Genomic DNA, 22616 nt, shown 5'->3' with positions numbered 1-22616 from the left:
CAATCATTGTGCGGATTTACTGTAGCTTGTACAAAAAAAATCAAAAAATAATTTTATTGCACCATAATTTTGTTTGTATGTAATTTTTGTAAATGTATACAGTAGATTTGTAATTTGCAAATTAATTATAATCATTTTAGGCTTAACCATATGGATGTGAAGAAAGGATGTCACGGTTACTGTAGCTTACGTGACATCCCTTCAGGATGTTAGAGGATCCGCTTCCCTGTGGGGAGGGGACGGGAGAATGGAGGCGTCGGGCGTAGCCTAGGTATGTATTTGATCTGTATACCGGCCGGTGAAGGAGGAATATATTTTCCAGGCCTGGGTCCAGTGGGCCAGCCGGTTTGGATCTGCACGTAGCATGTGCGGTCGAGATTGGCGTTGCGCGCGCAACAGGTTAGGAATTGCCTTATTCGCTCTCGTTATATACCTTTGTATCCTCTCGAATATGTCAAATTTGTCGAGGAACAGCATGGACGATGTTTTCTGGACCGAAAGCAACATCACATCAAGTAGGATCAGAAATCAAAATAGTTTGAGGTTAAAACGGGAAATTTGAGATGGACGGATGCATGTATACAGACCTCCAAACATCTTTGCTTTAACACCCAGATGAAGAGCTCCTTGGTCTCCATCATTCTGTCATGAGTCTCATCCTCAAATAACAACTGATCATACCTGACAGGAGTATTTAACAAAAAACTATCACATTAGGGGTTGTCGTCCCACAACTACCGCATTTAAAAAAGTGAGTAATAACTACCAAATATTCTAATTTTATGACTAAAAACTACCATTTTTGAAAAATGGTCAGTTTAGACGATTTAAACACGTTTATGACATGCGGGACCCATCTGTCAGGGCTGACGTGGCGGCAAAGTCAACTTCGTTTATTTTAACCGTTAAGCTGACCGTTATGACAGTGGGGCCCACACGTCGGTCCCTTCAAAAAAAAAGCAACCAGGTCCCTATAACTTTTAAAAAAGCAATCAGATCCTTGCAAGTTTTATAAAAAAGCAATCAGGTCCTTCTCAATTTTTTAGAAAAAGCAATCGGGTCCCTACCGACGAGCTCATCGCCGGAGCCAGCTGGCATTGGTCTGGCGAGCTCGAGGGTGTGCCAGCTCCTGCGTGCAGAGCGGCCGAGCTCCAAGTGCAGCATAGCCCCGTACTGGAGGTGCTGCATGCGACGCTGCAGGGCTGGAGGGTTGCCGCAACCACGGCGGGCGACGCCATGCATGCCCATCCAGCTCCTCGCCGGGGTTGCTGCTCTTTGCCATTGTTGCTTGCCGCTGCTCCTTACGACGGTTGTCTGCTCCGGCTGCGGCTGCCCCTGCCTCGCCCCCCCCCCCCCCCCGCCCCCGCCTCTGCTACTCGCCTGCGCCCGCGTCGGCCTTCGCCTGGCCCCGACCCTGCTGCCGCCCGTGCCCGCTGCCTCCCCCGCGCGCTACTGTCTGCTGCTGCCTCCCCCGTGTCGTACGCTGTTGCTGCCCCGTTGCCGCCCAGCGCCAGCACCGGCCGCGCCTTCTGCCGACCGTGCTCGCCGTTGCTCCTTGCCATGGCCGCCGGAGCACTCTGCCCTCGTGCGTGCCTCGCTGTAGGCTTGGCGGCGGCGACGCTGGTGAGAGTGGCATGGCCATGGTGGCTCGGGATAGAGAGTTCAGGGAAGAGAGATAGCGAGAGGAAGAAGAATGACGTGTGGGCCCCACCTGTCAAACGGTCAGCTCAACGGTCAAAATAAACGGAGTTGACTTTGCCGCAACATCAGCCCTGACAGGTGGGTCCCGCATGTCATAAACGTGTTTAAATTGTCTAAACTGACCAAAAGTGGTAATTTTTAGTCACAAAATTAAAAAAAATTGGTAGTTATTAGTCACTTTTTAAAATGTGGTAGTTCTGTGGAACGACAACCCCTAATGTGGTAGTTTTTTGTCAAATACTTTACCTGACAGTAACAGCCTCCAAACATCAGACCAAAGGATGCACCCATTGATCGTACCTGAGCATTCGGTGCAGTTTAGAAATCGTACTTACTCGCTAATGGCAGCACAAAAGATAACGGCATCAACACCTTCGAAAAGATGAATCCACTTCCTCCTCTCATTCCTTTGACCTCCTACGTCGTACAGCCTGTACACTTCTCCGCCTCTTTTGCTCTCGCCAAGGGGGCTGCAGAGAGAGAAACTGCCCGGTTAACTTCAATCTGTCATTCCGTATCGAGTCGAGCGAGATAAATATGCAAACCTCAGGTAAGCATATTACCTGAACTAAATTTCTACAACCCCATTCGCCCATACTCTTGCATGGAGAACATCCTCCTGCAAAATCTCTCCAAATGTTACACAACATACGACTTTCAGTTTCTATACACTGAGAATTAATTGAAGTGATTTAATAAACCTATAGGAACGTTTCTAAAACACATAAACAAACTGAACTAAAAAATTTGATTGATAGTTTGATGTTCATCATTTGAACAAGCATAAATCTATAGGAATGGTTCTGATCTGCAGTTTGGTGTTCATCATCTGAACAGCGGCGTACTTTTTATCGACAGTTTACAGTTTGGTTTCTTCAATTGGTGGTCGTCATTTTATAGTGTAACGGTCGCTTCTCCTTTAATATTTGATTTTGAGATATTAGATTCCAACAGTTTGCAAAAGAAAAAGAATACCATCATCCGTCATATCTCGCCATCATTATATCCATCTGATAACCTCAAACAGATGATGCTGCAGTTCAGAGACATCAGAAAACCAGTATATAAATGTCTCCGGATAATTACAGATCTTTGTTGGTACGTAATCTGGTTCAGCTAATCTGTCCATGTAGTAGTGTGCACAGTCAGGAACTTGCAGTACACTTCCACACGAGTAAGTTTCCTACAGATGCATTTCTCTATAATTAAGTTGGTTGTTTGACGGTATACACATTTACAGAAACCGAAATAAGAACTTATTTTCACCTGAATGGCTGGATCTTCCCATGGTTTTCTTACATCTTGTACGAGTTCTATGTTAAGGAGTGTGTAATCCAACCTGCCTCCGGTTTCTGGTAGTTTTTCTCCAATCTCCTGAAGACAGGAGAGCAGTACACCATAAATAAACAAACTTCATAATCTCAATAATACGAAGGCATACGGTCGATGTCAAGCTGGTAACCCCATTTGTCCGTACTCTTGCATGGAGCACATCCTCCTGCAAAATATATCTCAAAATGCAAAAAAAGAGAGATGTATTCTTGAGTAAGAACGGCAGAACAGCCACCGGCAATTTGGTGTTCATCATTGAACAAGCATAAGTGCATAACCCTATAGTAAAGGTTCTGATCTGCAGTTTGGTGTTCATCGTTTGAACAACATATATACTTTTGATCGACAGAACAAGCATAAGTGCATAAGCCTGTAGTAAAGGTTCTGATCTGCAGTTTGGCGTTCATCGTCTGAATAGCATACTTTTGATCGACAGTTTACAGTTTGGTTTCTTTAATTTGGTGCTCGTCATTCTATACTGACCCTAGTTATACAGTGTAATGGTCGCTCCTCCATTAAATATTCGATTACAGTTTACAAAAGAACAAGGAATATCATCATATGTCATATACTCATATCTGACCATAATTATATCCATCTGATAACCTCAAACTCAGATGAATATTTCAGTACACTGACAGCCAATATCAAACAGATGATGGATAATCACAGACCTTTGTTGGTACATAATCTGGTTCAGCTAATCGGTCCAGATTTTCCATGAAAGTGCGCACAGTCAGGAACTTGCAGCACACTTCCACATGAGTAAGTTTCCTACAGATGCATTTCTTTATAGTTAAGTTGGTTGTTTGACAGTACACAATTACAGAGACCGAAATAACAACTTGTTTTCACCTGGATGGCTGGATCTTCCCATAATTTTCTTACATCCTGTACTAGTTCTTTGTTAAGGAGTGGGTAATCCAACCTGCCACCGATTTCTGATAGTTTTTCTCCAATCTCCTGAAGATAGGAGAGCAGTACATTATAAATAAACAAACTTCATAATTTCATTGATACTGCAAGGCATACGATGTCAAGCTGGTAACCAGTATCCTTCACATAAACAAGGCAACAATTCTTAACAAGGAATTAGTTTCAGTACCATCAAACAAGGTAAACAGTAAGGCCCTCAAAGCGCTTGAATCTAAACAACCAACAATTTAATGAAATTATTTGAGCTTATGAAGAACTAAAAAGTTCGTATTCTTTCTCTGAAGAAATCAAGTGTAATAACAAGTGAAGAGTACATATTTCCCAGTTGTCAGAAGACAATGATTTGTGGAAAATCAAAGGAGCGATACATAAAAAGGACAGGTTAGAGACAAAACTTTGTATATTTCATTTGGCTGAATCATCTACAGTCACTGCATGTTTGAGAATGACAGTGGAAAAGCAGCAAAACACAATACTGCCGGAGAGAAAAATAAATTTCTTATAGCCATCCCAAATAAATCAGTACAAAGTGCTCTATAAGAAAAATAAAGCAGGTGCAAGGTCTGAACAGGTTCGATTATAGCTGCTTCAGCTGAACCAAGTTGTACATGTTGCGAGATATTGATGTTTATGCCCAACCAAAATGTAACTCTATTTACTTACTGAACAAAATAGGATGTACAGACCTGATTATCCGGGGATATGACATATTTTGAAGACTCAGGTTAAACTTGGGAAAGCTCTTTAGCTCCATCATATAGTATCTGTGCATATGTAACTCGTTATTACTCAGGAAAAAGATATGCAAACACACTCCCAAAAGACATCATAAAGCTGCCTGTAAGTTCTGCCTCATCGAAACTAAGCAATAGAGGTAAAAAATATTAAAAACACACCCGTTCCAGTATTGGCATACTTTAATTGTCTGGTACATACACATTGGCATGGATGACTGATGTATAGCCCGTAAGTTCTGCCTCATCGAAACCAGTTCGGAAAAGAAGCTTAATCTGTAATACGTAAGGTGTATGTACTGCTTTGTCACACACAGGAATAGTGATTTTCCAGGGAAGAATACAATGGTGGGATTCTTGCCTGCTTAAATATCGTGGACTTTCCTGAAGAAGAAAAGCAATTAGATAAAATGTCTTTTCTGATTCTCCAGCAGCTAACTAAGAAATGTGTGTTAAGTTTAACTGAGTTGATCAGCCTTTGTCTCTTGCGAAATTCGCCGGTCAGGAGGAACCAAATGTGGCAGCCAAGCAGGAGCCTAAGAGCATCTCCAGCCGAGCCCCCAACAGACCCTCCCCAGCGTTTTTTCCGCGCTGGCGCCGGAAAAACGCCCCAGTCACGCCCCCAGGACGCTGAATTCAGCCGGGTCGGCCCGTTTTTGCGCCCGGTGATCGCAGGCCGAACCCGGCGCACTGGGGGGCGCTCGGGGGCTCCGGCGCAAGGGAAAAGCGCACCTGGGGCCACATTGCCAGGCGAAAAGTCAAGCCACCCGTCCAAATTCGTCTCCGACCCCTCGCGCTCGGCCGCCACCCTGCCGATCCCGGCGCCGTCCACCGCCCACCACAGCTAGATAGATCATTCTCCGCCGGAAAAAAGAAGAGGTTTCGCCGAGGCAGCCTCTCCACCGCCGTCTGGGCAACTTTTCCGGCGTTCCGGCCGCGCAGGGCTTGTACACCGGTGGGTTTGCGCCCACCTCACCCGCAAGGTGTTCGGTGATTTGCCCGGCCCGGCGATGGACTCCGAAGATGAGGAGGCGCTCGCGGCGTTGCTAGAGGAGGAAGCCGAAGCCGACGTCCAGGAGCAGGAGCATCTCATGGTGCTCGCCGCCCTCGCCGGCCTGCTCGCGAGCAGTGAAAAGCCGCGGCGAGGTGGCTCGGCGCTTGGGCAGATGAAAGCAAAGAACCGGCATCGTCTGGAAGGCTACTGCATGCTCTACTCGGACTACTTCGCCGACGCTCCATTGCACGGTGAGAAAATATTTCGGCGCCGTTATCGGATGAGGCGAAAGCTTTTCCTCAGAATTACCGAAAAAGGCTTTCGCCCCGCTTTATATATAAAGCACCAAACCACAAAGACCATGATACAAACTCACGCCACCACCGCACACGACACACACACCCAAGGCAAGATACAAGGGTGCCATGCACCGCCACACCACCCCAACGACTACCAAGCCACTACAAATGCGCGAGGACGAACTGCTTGGAGCCACCAGAGACCTCCTCCTCCGAGGGGAGGGGAGACGGGAACGACAGAACCAGGACTCCAAGATGGTGCCTCCAAGAAGGGGACGACCACGATAGCCGCCACCATCCGATCCCAAAGATCGGGTTTTCACCCAGAGCAACTCGAAGGAGAAAGGCCACTGCGACGGAGCCTACAGGAAGGATATGGTGTCCACGGACGCCGCCACCGTCGGCCAATACAAGATTGGGCAGGTAATGAACCCCAGCACGCCCACCCCTCCGAAGCAACCTAGCTCTGTCAACCACCAGCGACCACCCACCCACGTGGCCGTGGCCGCTCGCCCGCACCCGAGGCGCAAGTCCCGCCCACGAACTTCGTGCCTCCCGCCGCCGGGGCCGCCGCCCTGCATCCAAACACCCCCAGGACCGACCAAAGTGATCAGCTTGGGCCAAAGGGCGCACCCGACCGAAGAAACCGCGGCATACATCCCGCCTCGAACAACGCCGGAGTTGCGTCAGCCCACACATGGCCGGGGAACGGGGGAGGAGGGGGAGTAGATGCATCCGGGCCGGCACACCCCTGTGTCAGCGACGGGTGGCCCGGGCTCGGCGGCGCCTCCCGTCCCTCCAGCATGCCTCCCCACCGGACAACTTGGTGTCGCCCCACCTTGGCGGCCACCAACATACACCCGCCAGCCGGCAAGGAGAGATCCCGAGGGCCGCCACCAATCGCGAAGGAAGCTCACCGAGGAGCCCATCTGCGCGACCCACCGTCGTCCAGCCGCCGAAGCTTCGGATCCCGGCCAGCCCGCCCACCAGCCAACCGCTGCCGCGTCGCACCACCACCCGTTGTGGCCATGGCAGGGGAAGAGACTAGCAGCCCGCGCCGCCCTCGGCCCGCGCCGCCAGGTCCCAGATCCGGCCTTGACCCGCGCCGAAGGACCCAGATCTGGCGACCAAGGCACGCCCACCACCGCCGCGCCGGTCACGCCGCCGCCACGAAGCCGTCGCCAGCAGGCTCCAGCTTGCCGCCGCGCTGCCACGCCCGCCGCCAGCGCCGCATCCCAGGCGGCCGCCACGACCCGCGTCGGAGGCCCCCGCCGAGGAGACAAGGCAGCCCCGCCGCCGCCGCCGCGCCCTCTCTGGCGGTGGCGAGGGAGAGGAGGGAGGAGGAGGGGAAGCCCGCCGACAGCGCTAGGGTTTCTCCCGAGACGCGCGCGCGGGGCGCGTCGCGGGAGCGAGAGGGATGAGGGGATCGCCTTCGTACCAATCACACCCGTCCTGAGCCTTTTCCTCAGAATTGTGAATTCCAGTGTGGTACTTGAGGCAGTGGCCACACAGGACCTCTGGATTTGGCACTCTTTCTTTGGGATGCCAGGAACTCATAATGACATCAATGTCCTACAGTGCTCCCCTGTCTTTGCCAAGCTTGTTGAAGGTCATTCTCCTCCAGTGAACTTCGAGGTCAATGGGCGGCACTACAATAAGGGGTACTATCTAGCTGATGGCATCTATCCGAGATGGTCGACGTTTGTGAAGACTATCTCAAACCCTGTGCCAGGAGGCAAGAACGCCTTCTTTGTGAATGTTCAGGAGGCTTGCAGGAAGGATGTCGAGTGGGCATTTGGTGTGCTTCAATCTTGATTTGCTGTTGTCCGGTACCCTGCTCAGACCTGGTCGAAAGATCAAATGTGGGAGATCATGACTTGCTGTGTCATCTTGCACAACATGATCATTGAGAGCGAGCAGGAAGAGCCAGTGTTTGACATTAAACCATATTACAGGCAGGTCCTCTTACCCAAGTTGATCACTAGCTATCGGCAACCTGGACTGATTACCTCAATATGCGTCAGGAGATCCGAGACCCACGGGTGCATCAAGAACTGCAACCTATGGAGGCTCAAGGGCGAGACCGGGGCGACCCAGGGAATGACGTGTGATGAAACTTAAGTTTTTATTTGTTGAACTATATAATTTGTACTCCCTCTGTAAACTAATATAAGAGCGTTTAGATAACTAAAGTAGTGATCTAAACGCTCTTATATTACTTTATGGAGGGAGTATTGAACTATTTGTTGAACTATTTGATTTATATTGATTTTTTGTGATGAACTATGGATGCAAAAACACGTCGAAAAACGCCAAACTATGTGATGAACTAATTAATTTTTATTTATATGCGAAAATTCACGCCGAAACACGCCAAAACGCGTTGAATATAGGCCGATTCACGCAGATATCGGACTGTTTTTGAATAAAATTGGGTCGAATAATGGACCGAAATCGGCACCTGGGGGCGACCTGGAGGCGATGGCTGGATGCCCAACCGCCCCAGAGCCAAGTATGTCGCCGACTCGCCCCCAGGCCTCCGCGCGGCTCCGCCTGCAAAGTACGGCCACGGCGGCGACTGCTTTGCCACCGATGGGCGGGAGAGGGGCGGCCCGGTCAGGAGCTCCGAGGACGGACGGAAGAGGGGCGGCCCGATCAGGAGCCGGGAAAGGCCCTGATGGCAGCCCGTGCCGGTGGCTGCCACCTCCAACGCCCGAAGCAGGAACAAGCTCGGGGGATAGAGCATCGCAACGGGTGGAGAGGAGGCTGCAGCAGGAACAAGCACGGGGGAGAGAGCGTCGCTGCCGGTGCGCAGCTCCACCACCGCTGCCGTCGCCTTTTCTAGGTCTGGGCATCGGGGCTTACCAAATGAGCTCTACCTGCTTTATGCCTATGACTAGTGGGACCCGGTCGTCAGATTGGGTCCAAATGGCTGATCTGATATAATTTGTGTCTTCTTTATACTGATATAAGGGTGTATTTGTGCAATTTCCTCAAACTCAAAATACCACACCAAACAAAAAAGACAAATTTGCAAACTGAAACGATCCAGTCGATGCAAATATTCACAAGCTAATCAAATGGCAGGAGAGACCGATCGAGAAATACACAAGAGTTCACTCCCAGACTCTACATTGGAAGATGCATACAACTAACAAAAGTATCATCATACAGAGGTAAATTAATAAAAGTAAGATAAATCTACATGCGCCAATCCATAGGTTAGACCGCCCTCCATGGTGGATGAATAGCTCTCGGACCACTTGCTTGCTCTAGTACTAGACATGCAGCTTCCGTCAAATCTCTATCCTTCAAACTGTGAAGTGCAGATGCGTACGGAGCCAATGTGTATATGAGTACATAAATAATATTCCTTTTGTTAAAAAAAATATTGTTTCTAATTGTTTATACCGAGAGTATTTTGTTACATAATGGAAGGCTAACAACCCCAACACTAGATCAGAGCAAACCAGGAGATCTGTTTAAAATTTTGAGGAGTCAACATGTGTCGATTAATCTACCCTAGGCGTTGGAGCTTGGAAATTGGTCCGCTGCAACATAAACAATCGGCAGTTTCATCACATCCATCTTTTCTTCTTCCAAGAAGTCATCAGTAATCTCATCGGCCCAATGAAAATCTTTTGTGATATTATTGGTGTAATTGCCTTGGCAAAGAAATCCAGATTTCACAAAAGAACCAAGCACATCAAGAGAAGCTTCAATTCCATCAGTCATCAAGTGTCGGAGGGGACATAGACATTTGCAATATACATACGGATCTGAATGTTGCAGAACCGTTGACTAAACCTCTTCCACGAGCAAAACATAATCAGCACCAAAACTCCATGGGTGTTAGAATCATTACTTTGTATTCTAGATTATTGACTCTAGTGCAAGTGAGAGACTGAAGAAAATATGCCCTAGAGGCAATAATAAAGTTATTGTTTATTTCCTTATTTCATGAGAAAAATTTATTATTCATGCTAGAATTGTATTAACCGGAAACTTAGTACATGTGTGAATACATAAACAAAACAAAGTGTCCCTAGTATGCCCTACTTGACTAGCTGGTTTATTAAAGATGGTTATGTCTCCTAACCATAGACATGTGTTGTCATTTGATGAACGGGAGCACATCATTAGGAGAATGATGTGATGGACATGACCCATTCGTTAGCTTAGCATTATGATCATTACAGTTTCATTGTTGCTGTTTTCTTCATGACTTATACACGTTCCTCAGACTATGAGATTATGCAACTCCCGAATATCGGGGGAACACTTTGTGTGCTACCAAACGTCACAACGTAAATGGGTGATTACAAAGGTGCTCTACAGGTGTCTCCGAAGGTGTTTGTTGGGTTGGCATAGATCAAGATTAGGATTTGTCACTCCGTGTTTTGGAGAGTTATCTCTGGGCCCTCTCGGTAATGCTCATCACTATAAGCCTTGCAAGCAATGTGACTAATGAGTTAGTTGCGGAATGAAGTATTACGGAACGAGTAAAGAGACTTGCTGGTAACGAGATTGAACTAGGTATGATGATACCGACGGTCAAATCTCGGGCAAGTAGCATACTGATGACAAAGGGAACAACGTATGTTGTTATGCGGTTTGACCGATAAAGATCATCGTAAAATATGTAGGAGCCAATATGAGCATCCAGGTTCCGCTATTGGTTATTGACCATAGATGTGTTTCGGTCATGTCTACATAGTTCTCGAACCCGTAGGGTCCGCACGCTAAACGTTCGGTGATGATATGTATTATGAGTTGTGTGTTTTTGATGACCGAAGTTTGTTTGGAGCCCCGGATGAGATCACGAACGTGACGAGGAGTCTTGAAATGGTCGAGATATAAATATTGATATATTGGACGGCTATATTCGGACACCGGAAGTGTTCCGAAAAGTTTCAGATAAAACCGGAGTGCCGGAGGGGTTACCGAAAACCCATGGGGAACTAATGGGCCACATTGGGCCTTAGTGGAGAGAGAGAGAGGGGCGGCCAAGGCAGGCCGCGTGCCTCCTCCCCCTTGGGTTCGAATTGGACTAGGGAAGGGGGGGCGGTGATGAAGTCATGTACCTAGGGTAGGGTCATGAACCTATCTAGGATACCCTACCCAAGGACATCCTTAGAAGAAGCTACCTTCCAGTCGACCAAGAGGGACTTCACTCGACGAACTCAAGGACACTCGACGATGAAGATAGCCACTCGACCATGAAGATAGTCGCTCGACCATGAAGCTAACCACTCGACGGCCAGGAGACCTAAAGTCACTCAGCAGGCAACGATCTGTCATTAAGTAGCTTTAATAGCCTTCATGGTAGTTTATGAGGGCGTTACCAGTAACCCCCTGTCTTAATGTACCTTAAACCCTGCATAACTGAGGGCTGGAGGGGTCTGGCGAACTCTATATAAGCCACCCCACTCCTCAGTGTAAAGGGTTCGCACCCCTGTAACTCATATACACAGAAACCAGTCGACCGCCTCCGGGCTCCGAGACGTAGGGCTATTACTTGCTCCGAGAAGGGCCTGAACTCGCTAAACACTTGTGTGTACAACTACTCCATAGCTAGGATCTTGCCTCTCCATCCCTACCCCCCATTCTACTGTCAGACTTAGAACCACGACAGTTGGCGCCCACCGTGGGGCAGGTGTCTTAGCGACTTTTTGGAGAAGTTGCAATTTGTCCGATCGCCTTCATCATGGTTTCTGGCGGAGCTCTGGTCGAGGGCCGCGAGATCCGTCTCGGTGCGCTTGCTTTTGTCGCCGACGACTCCGCTTGGCTCCAGGAGGCACCACTCGACATCGACGCACTCCCCGTCCGCGGGGCGACGCACTTTCGGGCGTGTGTCCGTGGCGTCCTGCTACGGCAGCCGTCGACCCCCTACCGGTCGACTCCTGTGCCGTCCTCCCTTCCTGTCTCCCGCCAGCGCAAGCGCTCTGGTCGGTCGAGACTTCAGCGATGGGTGAGACACGCGGTGGCTCGCCAATCGGCCACCACCCAAGTCGCGGCAATTGAGCCCGATGAATCTCTCTACGGCATGTTCGATCTGTCGACTGGCTCCGTAGAGACTGCATCCGAGTGCGACAGCAGTGATCCAGCGGCGGGGGTCCTGATGGTCAACGGGCCTCGTAGTCCTCCCGGCTTCCCTCGCATCAACGGGATGGACGATGGAGGCGACCCCGCTCAGGGCCATGAAGAATATCAGCCCGAGCCGCTCACTTCTCAGCAAAGAGAAGAACTTCGCCGCCGGAACATGGATGCTCTACATACTCCCATCGCAGGAGAAACTCCTGAGGCTCGTGCTTTGGAAGAAGCACGTTTGGCCAACTTGGCTGAACGCACTCGACTGGAGAACCTCCAGCGAGCACTCGACGAGCGTGCGCGTCAGCGAGTACCCGACTCCAGCCGACGTCAGCTCTTTCCGCAACCAACTCAGGTATACCGAACCCCGATTCAGAATTTGGCAGCTGCAGCCCGCATAGCAGAGTCAATTCAGCCCTCTCAGTCAGAGGCTGGAAGAGGCTTGTTGCAGATCAAGGATTTGCTCCGGGCGGCAGGAAATCAAAATTCAGCTGTGTCACAGTCGCGCAACAGGATTCACAGCCGATCCGTCGCTGCGAATACTGTTCAGTCGGCTCACAGCCCAAGGTCGCCTCCGAGGCGCGTGGGGCGTGAAGGCCGGCGAGACCATTATGATGACCGATTCGATCGTGATGATAGGCGTCGAATGCCCACTCCTCCTCCGAGAAGTGGGTCTAATGCCCATCGACAGCAAGATGACAGGCGCCAGCTCAGTGTTGGGCGGAGAGCTCCGGTCGATCCCAGAGAACCAGGCTTTGACGCGAGATCCATCATCGTGCAAGGTTTGGTCGACCGGAACAGAGCTCATAGAGGTGGCCATGACAGAGATTTGCCCACTAGCAGCCGAGTCCATGTTTCAGGTCCTGAGTGCTTTAGCAGAGCCATCACAGCCGCAGTGATACCCCCCCAACTTTAGGTTGGCGACTGGAGTAAGTAAGTTCACCGGGGAGTCGAAGCATTTGCCACTGGAGTAAGTAAGTAAGACTACCGAGTGGCGGTACAGATTGGTGGTGGTAATGATGAGGTGGCCATGAAGCATTTGCCACTCATGCTAGAGGGTTCGGCCAGAGCGTGGTTGAATCAGTTAGCTCCTAGCAGCATTTACACCTGGGAAGATCTTTCCCGAGTGTTCGTCAGGACGTTCGAGGGAACTTGCAAGCGACCGGCTGGATTGACGGAGCTGCAAGTCTGCGTACAAAAGTCGAGTGAAACATTGAGAGATTACATCCAGAGATGGATCACTTTGCATCATACCGTGGAGAATGTGTCGGACCACTAAGCGGTCTGCGCTTTCAAGGATGGTGTCAAGAACAGAGAGTTGAGCCTGAAGTTTGGTCGGACCGGAGATATGACCCTGAGTCGGATGATGGAGATTGCCACCAAATACGCTAACGGTGAAGAAGAGGACATGCTCCGGAGTGGCAAGTATAAGCCGAGTCAATCAGAAAAAGGGAACTCCAGTCGGAAGCAGAAGCGGAAGGCCGAGCCAGCTGCTCCTGGAGAGGCTCTGGCCGTGACTCAGGGCAAATTCAAAGGGAAGCCCAAAGGATCTTGGAACCCCAAGAAGGTAAAGGATAAAGAAGGAAATGACGTGATGGATCTACCGTGTCACATCCACACGAAGAAAGACAAAGAGGGTAACTTCATCTACCCGAAACATACCACTCGCCAATGCCGGCTCTTAATCCAGCAGTTTCAAGGAAAATAGCCCAAGGACAAGGAGAAGGAGTCGGACAAGGCCAAGGACAAGGAGGACAGTGATGGAGAATACCCTCATGTCAATTCCACCCTGATGATTTTTGCTGATGTAGAGAGCAAAAGTCGACTGAAAGTGATCAACCGAGAGGTGAATATGGTCGCCCCGGCAACACCAAGCTATCTGAAATGGTCGCAAACTCCCATTATGTTCGACCAGTCCGATCACCCTACTCACATTGCCACCCCTGGGAGGCAAGCGCTGGTGGTCGACCCAGTCATCGAAGGCACTAGACTGACGAAGGTATTGATGGACGGCGACAGTGGGTTGAATATACTGTATGCAGAGACGCTCAAGGGAATGGGCATTCCGATGTCCAAACTCAGCTCCAGCAACATGAGTTTTCACGGAGTCATCCCTGGAAAGAAGGTTGAGTCACTCGGTCAAATCGCTTTGGATGTAGTGTTCGGCGACTCGAAGCATTTCCGCAAAGAGAAGCTGACATTCGAAGTCGTGGATTTCCAGAGTGCTTACCACGCTATTTTGGGAAGGCCAGCCTATGCCCGCTTCATGGCTCGACCATGTTACGTGTACCTCAAATTAAAGATGCCTGGCCCCAAAGGAGTGATCACTATCACCGGCAGTCGGAAGAAGGCAGAAGAGTGTTTCCAGAAAGGCTCGAAGATTGCAGACGACCAGATAACAGTGGTAGAGCTGGAAGGATACAAGAAAAATGCAGATCTGAGTGATTTGCTGCGGGCCAAGAAGCCTGCCACAGAGTCAGCATTCCAGTCGTCAGGGGAGACGAAGCCAGTTCATATCCACCCGACTGACACCAACACAGCTCCGACCCATATTTCCACAACACTCGACTCTAAATAGGAAGAAGCGCTCATCCAGTTCCTCCGAGAGAACTGGGACATCTTTGCATGGAAGCCAGCTGACATGCCGGGTGTTCCCAGGGGACTGGCTGAGCATCGCCTTAGAGTCGACTCAAAAGCGAAACCTGTTAAGGAACATCTTTGACGGTCCGCCGTTCAGAAGAAAAAAGCCATTGGCGAGGAGGTGGCTCGACTCCTTGCAGCAGAGTTTATCCGAGAGATATACCACTCCGAGTGGCTCGCCAATGTCGTCATGGTTCCCAAGAAAGACAACTCACTCCGCATGTGCATTGATTTTAAACATATCAATCGGGCCTGCCCAAAAGATCATTTTCCTCTCCCTCGCATCGACCAAATTGTCGACTCGACTGCGGGGTGCGAGAGATTGTCTTTTTTAGACGCCTATTCTGGGTATCATCAGATCCATCTGTATGGACCTGACGAAATCAAAACAGCTTTCATCACTCCATTCGGGTGCTTCTGCTATATCACCATGCCATTCGGCCTCAAGAATGCCGGAGCCACGTTCATGAGAATGATTCAAAAGTGTTTACTCACTTAAATCAGTCGGAATGTGGAAGCGTACATGGATGATATCATGGTCAAGTCACGAAAGGGTTCCGACCTGTTGACTGACCTAGCTGAAATATTTGCCAATCTCAGGAGATATGATATCAAGCTCAATCCATCAAAGTGCACATTCGGAGTGCCTGGCGGAAAGTTACTTGGTTTTCTCGTTTCAGAGCGAGGAATCGATGCTAACCCAGAAAAAGTTAGCACCATACTCCGAATGCAACGCCCTGTGCGTGTGTACGATGTCCAGAAGCTTACTGGATGCTTGGCCGCATTAAGTCGATTTATCTCTCGCCTCGGTGAAAAGGCGTTGCCTCTTTACCGACTGATGAAGAAGGCAGACAAGTTTGAGTGGACTCCAGAAGCTGATGCAGCGTTTGCCGAGCTAAAAGCTCTGCTCTCCACCTAGCCGGTGCTTGCTGCTCCAATCAGCAAAGAGCCTCTATTGCTTTACATTGCAGCCACAGGACAAGTCGTCAGTACAGTACTTACGGTCGAGCGGGAAGAGGAAGGTAAAACCTTCAAAGTTCAGCGCCCAGTGTATTATCTCTCTGAAGTTTTGACCCCATCAAAGCAAAGATATCCTCATTATCAGAAGCTCGTATATGGGATCTACATGACCATGAAGAAGGTTGCTCATTATTTCTCTGATCATGACATTACAGTCGTCAGCGACGCACCATTGTCAGAGATTCTGCACAACAGAGATGCAACTGGTCGAGTGGCTAAATGGGCGATTGAACTCCTTCCCCTTGATATCAAATTTGAGGCAAAGAAAGCCATTAAGTCCCAGGCCATAGCAGATTTCCTTGCCGAGTGGATTGAACAGCAGCAGCCGACTCAAGTTCACTCGGAGCATTGGACCATGTTCTTTGATGGCTCTAAGATGTTAAATGGTTCTGGTGCTGGGGTAGTTTTGGTTTCTCCCTGAGGAGATAAGCTCAGATATGTGCTCCAGATCCACTTTGATTCCTCCAACAATGAAGCAGAATATGAAGCACTTTTGTATGGGTTGCGCATGGCCATTTCACTCGGCGTCCGTCGCCTTATGGTTTATGGCGACTCAGATTTGGTGGTCAATCAGGTGATGAAGGAGTGGGACGTTAGAAGCCTAGCCATGACTGGATACTGCAATGCAGTGAGGAAGCTCGAAAAGAAATTTGAAGGGTTAGAGCTCCATCACGTTCCTCGACTGAAAAATCAAGCAGCCGACGACTTGGCGAAGATAGGTTCCAAGAGGGAAGCCATTCCGAGTGGTGTGTTTTTGGAGCATGTTCACACACCGTCGGTCCAAGAAGATCCTTTCACTGAAGAAGTCCCGCAGCCCAAAAGCGCCACAGATCCGACTGAAGTCGCGGTCCCAGCTGTGGTCGACTTGATCATGGAGGTTTTGGTCATCACTTCCAATTGGACAGTGCCCTATATCACCTATATTTTGAGAAAAGAACTCCCCGAGAATGAAGAAGAGGCTCGGGAGATCGTCCGCCGATCCACAGCCTTCATCGTCATGAGGGGTCAGTTATACAGAGAAAGTGCGACTGGAGTCAGCCAGAAATGCATAACACCGGAGGAAGGTCGACTGATTCTCAACGACATCCACCCGGGGACCTGTGGCCATCATGCGTCTTCTCGGACCATCATGGCTAAAGCATACCGAGCTGGTTTTTATTGGCCCAGAGCGAATGAAATGGCAAAGGAGATAGTCGACAAGTGTGAGGGATGTCAATTTTACTCCAATATGTCACACAAGCCCGCCTCAGCCTTAAAGACCATACCACTTGTCTGGCCCTTTGCAGTATGGGGTTTGGATATGGTCGGCCCTTTGAGAACAGGCAGAAGCGGTTTCACCCATGTGCTGGTAGCAGTCGACAAGTTTACCAAGTGGATTGAGGCCAAACCCATCAAGAACCTCGATGCCGGTACTGCTATCAGCTTTATCAGAAAATTGATATTCAGATATGGAGTCCCGCACAACATCATCACCGACAACGGGTAAAACTTCGATTCTGAAGAATTCAGAGCTTTCTGCTCATCTCAAGGCACACGAGTCGACTATACTTCAGTCGCACATCCGCAGTCGAATGGACGGGAAGAACGAGCCAACGGCTTGATTCTCAAAGGGTTGAAACCCTGTTTGATGCATGATCTCAAGCACGCGGCTGGTGCATGGGTCGACGAACTTCCCTCGGTGCTTTGGGGGTTAAGGACCACACCCAACCGGTCGACTGGAAGAACTCCGTTCTTCTTGGTCTACGAAGCTGAAGCAGTTTTGCCGAGTGACCTTCTCCACAATGCTCCTCGGGTCGAGCTCTACACCGAAGCTGAAGCAGAACAAGCACGGCAGGATGCAGTCGACCTTTTAGAGGGAGAAAGAGAGATGGCTCTGATCCGATCGACCATTTATCAACAAGACTTGCGTCGCTACCACGCCAAAAACGTGAAGAGTCGAGCCTTCCAGGAAGGACATTTGGTCCTCCTAGTGGATCAGCAGAAACCACACAAGCTTGCTCCTTCTTGGGAAGGACCCTTCATCGGACCAAGGTTCTCCACAATGGAGCATATCGTCTTTACAATGTCGAGCATCAGATCGACGAGCCCCGAGCATGGAACGCGGAGCTCCTCCGCCCCTTTTACACTTAAGTATTCACTCAGATGAGTTGTAATAAAAGTACTCCTGTAGTTTATTTATCAAAGACAAGAGCTTTATAGTTTTCCCAGTAATTGTTATTACATTTGTCCATATAAAACAATCCCCCAGTGGGTGGCTTGGCCGCGAATCTGATTCGCTTAAGTCTGTAAAAAAATCCTAACCGAGTGGTGAGCCAGCCTCCCACTCGAAGGCTTAGCTGCGAAATCCGTTTCGCCTAAGTTAAACAAAATCCTACCGAGTGGTAAGCCAGCCTTCCACTCGAAGGCTTAGCTGCAGTCCAAGTACTCGCCTAAGTTTTTGGAAATCCTACAGAGTGGTAAGCCAGCCTTCCACTCAGAGGCTTAGCTGCAGTACAAGTACTTGCCTAAGTTAAACAAAATCCTACCAAGTGGCAAGCCAGCCTTCCACTCGGAGACTTAGCTGCAGTACAAGTACTCACCTAAGTTAAACAAAATCCTACCGAGTGGCAAGCCAGCCTTCCACTCGGAGGCTTAGCTGCAGCATTGCGCTCGCCTAAGTACAAATACAACATGCGTTCTGCGAGGAGGACGAGGTGCAGGTCGACTGCTACCCTCTCCTTCCGAGCTACGCCACAAATACAACGTACGCTCTGCAAAGAGGACGAGGTGCAGGTCGACTGCTACCTCCTTCTCTAGAGGTACCCCTTGAAAATCCTACCGAGTGGAGAGCAAACCTCCCACTCGGGGGCTTAGCTGCAGCCCAGTGCTCGCCTAAGTTTTTGAAAATCCTACCAAGTGGAGAGCAGACCTCCCACTCGGGGGCTTAGCTGCAGCCCAGTGCTCGCCTAAGTTTTTGAAAATCCTACCGAGTGGAGAGCAAACCTCCCACTCAGGGGCTTAGCTGCAGCCCAGTGCTCGCCTAAGTTTTTGAAAATCCTACCGAGTGGAGAGCAAACCTCCCACTCGGGGGCTTAGCTGCAGCCCAGTGCTCGCCTAAGTTTTTGAAAATCCTACCGAGTGGAGAGCAAACCTCCCACTCGGGGGCTTAGCTGCAGTCCAGCACTTGCCTAAGTGTATCGGGGAACAAGTCGATTGCAATAAGCGCCTCGCTTTGGCCTGCAAAAGACACCTCAAACCAAATGCAAACATATTCAACGACAAATCCAAGTTTGATAACACCTAACGGAACCGAAAGTGCTCAGGCGCTAAGCCTGTTAAGGTTTGTCGGTTACAAAACTCACTCGGCATACCGAGGCAAATTTAAAGTATCAAGCTTAGAAGTTTTTTACCCCTCCTCTGGAGGGCTGGAAGGTGCAACGAACTCATCAAGGTCGATCCCATCTGCAATCCGAGTGGCAGCGGCGATGAAGGTCTCCATGAAAGATCGGAAATCATGCTTCTTGGTGTTAGCTACCCTAAGGGCCACCAGCTTGTCCTCTCGTGCATCCTTGCAGTGAACGCGGACCAGAGACAGAGCAACATCCGCGCCACACCTGGCAGAAGGCTTCTTCCACTCCTGCACTCGACTTGGGACCTCGTTCAGTCGAGTCATCAGAGACTCGAGGTCGTTCTGGAGCGTCTCTCTTGGCCAGAGTGTTGTGTCGATGCGAGAAGTTGCGACCTTCAGCCTTGCAAGATAGTCGACGACAGCAGCAACGGGAGATTCAAGTCGGAGCACATTCATGGCGACTTCATCTTTCACGGGAGAGTTGATGGGATCCAGGTTTATTTCCAGTCGGCCAGTCTCCTCTTCAAAGTTCTGGCAAAATTCTGCAAGCACAACCACCGAGTCAAGACAACAGTCGGAGATCACAGTTAAAACGTCTGTTTGTTACAAAAGATTACCTTCAAGCATAAGGAATAGCTTCTTGGCGAGTCCACCCAGATAAGCCTCCAGATCGTTCTTCTTTCCCTCCAACTCACTTGCCTTGTCATTCAGGGCAACCTTGTCACTTTTCAGTCGACTGACCTCCTTGTTGGCAGCATCAAGAGCAGCCTTCAGATTGGTGTTTTCTTCTTCAAGCTTGGTGACTGAAGCCAGCTTTTCATCTGCGATCTTGGTCTTCTCTAAAGCCGTTTTCTGCAACTCAGCCAAGTCAAGGTCTTTCTTCTTCAGAGCATCCCTCAGTTTTTCTGCGAAAATCACAATAAGATCAGAGTCGGAGGCAGGCAAAAAGCAAGGACAGTCGTCAAGATTCTCACCGAACATACCTTTTGCCTCCTCCTTCGCCTTCGTGAAGTTTTCTTGGACAAGCTTTTGGTCAAGCTCAAGCTGGATAAACTTGCTCTCCAATTCGGCATAGCGAGAAACAAGATCACAAGATTTCTGCGAAGGTTCAGTCGACAAACATTAAAGACAATTCGCTTCCGAGTGACTAAGGAACAATTATAGCGTTTCTAAGACTATGGCCGAACACAAACATTCGACCATAGTCTCGGGGACTACACCCAGTGGGTGCACTCAGCGTGCCCCCACTAGTTTTATCAGTTAGAGTCGACCAGTCGACCAACAAAAAAAAGAAAAAAGAACGGGAGGTGTTCTTCAGACTATAGTCTACTGCCAGCAGTCGACCACAGTCTCGGGGACTACACCCAGTGGGTGCAGTCAGCGTGCCCCCACCGGTCTATGAATCTATTCGACCCAGTCGAGTAAGGAAAAAACTTAAGACATAAAGACTATGGTCGACTACCAGCAGTCCACCATAGCCTTGGGGACTACACCCAGTGGGTGCACTCAGCGTGCCCCCACTAACCCGGAATTTCAATTGACACACCCAGTGGGTGTAGGACAAACTCTAAGAATTTCAGAAAGAAGAGTTTCTCAGATATCATATCCTAACAGAACAGGCAGTGACCGACTGACCTGAACATTACTTTGAAGAGCTGAACTGGCATCATAGGCTGCCTGGCTGGCTTCTCGAATTGCCTTCACTTGCTCCATCATGACCCCCGCTTGACGTATTGCTTCTTTAGCAGCACTAGCTTGGTCTTCTGGGACGTGGTAGGTTGTGAAAAGTGAGGGTTGAGCAGCACTCGACGATGAAGGACGAGCACTCGTCAACGGCACCACAAAAGTTACGGTAGGCCGAGTGACGTTGTCTCCCTCCACGACCAATGTCTCGGGTGCCGGCACGTCCTGGGCCGCCTTGCCAGCAGATGCTTTCTTGTTCCTTATCTGCCTCGGTGGTTCCTCGTCGTCATCGTCAGGAAGGTCGATAACGATGTTAGATGAAGCTACAGAGAAAGAATCAAAATTAGAGACAAGAAGCAAATCGACCGAAGACGAAACTACAAGAGTCATACCAGGTTTCGAAGTAACAGCATCCTCCATCTCCTGATCTTCAGTTCTACCCGAGGTATCAGAAGTAGCAGCACTGCAGTTCCAAAAGTTAGTCGATTAGCTCATGAGTCGACCAAGAATAAGTTCATGTGGAACAGACAAACTCAAGCTACACCATTACCCTGAGATAGTGGGGATCACCATCTTCATCTACGGCAGGACCTTCGTCGACTTTGATGGCGCCACTCGAGATTGTTTCGGAGCTTTCTCAGTTGGCATCGGAGAAGTAGTCCAAGGGCGCTTGGACGACTGCGTGCCGATTGCGACCCCCTTACCACGCTCGGCCGCGGGATCATGGGCAAGCTTCGAGTGTCTTTCCGAGCGAGGAGGTGCAACTTCCTCCTCCTCCTCCTCCTCTTCCTCCTCGCCAAAGTCATCACCCTCATCATCGTCGTCAGCATCCGAATCCCACTCCTCCGGGATTTCGCCCCCACTTCCTTCCTCCTCCTCAGTCGGTGTCTGCGCTCCATTGGGCATCGAGTATAACTCAATGGTGGCCTGTCAGACAACAAAGCAAAATAAGGATCAATCGACCAATTCACGGCGAAGCAGAATGGATAAAGCAAGATTACAATTGGAGATAAGTGGTCATACCGTGTCCGGCGTATAGGTACAGTCGAGTGGCGGGATCCTCCTAGCCCCTCGAGGGTTGTCCTTGTTCCCTGTGATTGCGGCCACCCACCTCCCCATCGTGGCATCGTCGACCGCTTCTGGATGGACCCGAGTGGTGTCTTTGGTACTGCAATACAGCCACATCGGGTGGCCTCGGTACTGAAGCGGTTGGATGCGCCGCCTAAGGAAGACTTCCGGAAGATCCATACCCGTCACTCAGTCCCGAACGAGTTGGACTACGCGCTCCGTCAACATTTTTACTTGAGCTTTCTCCTCAGGAAGCACCTTCAGAGAAGAGGGTTTGTCCACTCGGTCCATGGAGAACGGAGGGAGACCAGTCGACTGCCCCGGCGTCGACTCGTCTTGGCAGTAGAACCAAGTCGACTGCCACCCTCTGACCGACTCAGGAAGGGTCATGGCCGGGAAAGTGCTCTTATTCCTCATCTGAATCCCAAGACCCCCGCACATCTGAATAACCTTAGTCCTCTCATCGTCCGGACTCGCCTTTTTCACCGTCTGTGAGCGACAGGTGAATATGTGCTTGAAGAGACCCCAGTGCGGTCGACAACGCAGGAAGTTCTCGCACATGGACACGAAAGCAGCAAGATGGGCGATGGAATTGGGAGTGAAATGGTGGAGTTGCGCCCCAAAAAAGTTCAGAAACCCTCGGAAGAAAATACTCGACGGCGGAGAAAATCCACGGTCTATGTGAGTGGCTAGGAGAACGCACTCACCCTCCTGCGGCTGTGGTTGCCACTCGGACCCCGGAAGCCTTGCTGACCCGTGGGGGATCAGACCCTCGTTGGCCAGGTCATTGA

The 22616-nt window shown here is 49.9% G+C and overlaps 1 pseudogene; it reads right to left on the bottom strand.

Moving 5' to 3' along the window:
- Positions 1–6925, bottom strand: part of LOC123158371 (guanine nucleotide-binding protein alpha-1 subunit-like) — a 51349-nt pseudogene extending 44424 nt beyond the window's left edge.
- Between the last annotated feature and the right edge of the window lie 15691 nt (positions 6926–22616).

This window comes from Triticum aestivum, chromosome 7B (assembly GCF_018294505.1).
Source record: "Triticum aestivum cultivar Chinese Spring chromosome 7B, IWGSC CS RefSeq v2.1, whole genome shotgun sequence".
Classification (NCBI taxonomy): Eukaryota; Viridiplantae; Streptophyta; class Magnoliopsida; order Poales; family Poaceae; genus Triticum; species Triticum aestivum.
Note: the sequence above shows the minus strand (reverse complement) of the source record. Positions and strands in the feature narration are given on the sequence as shown.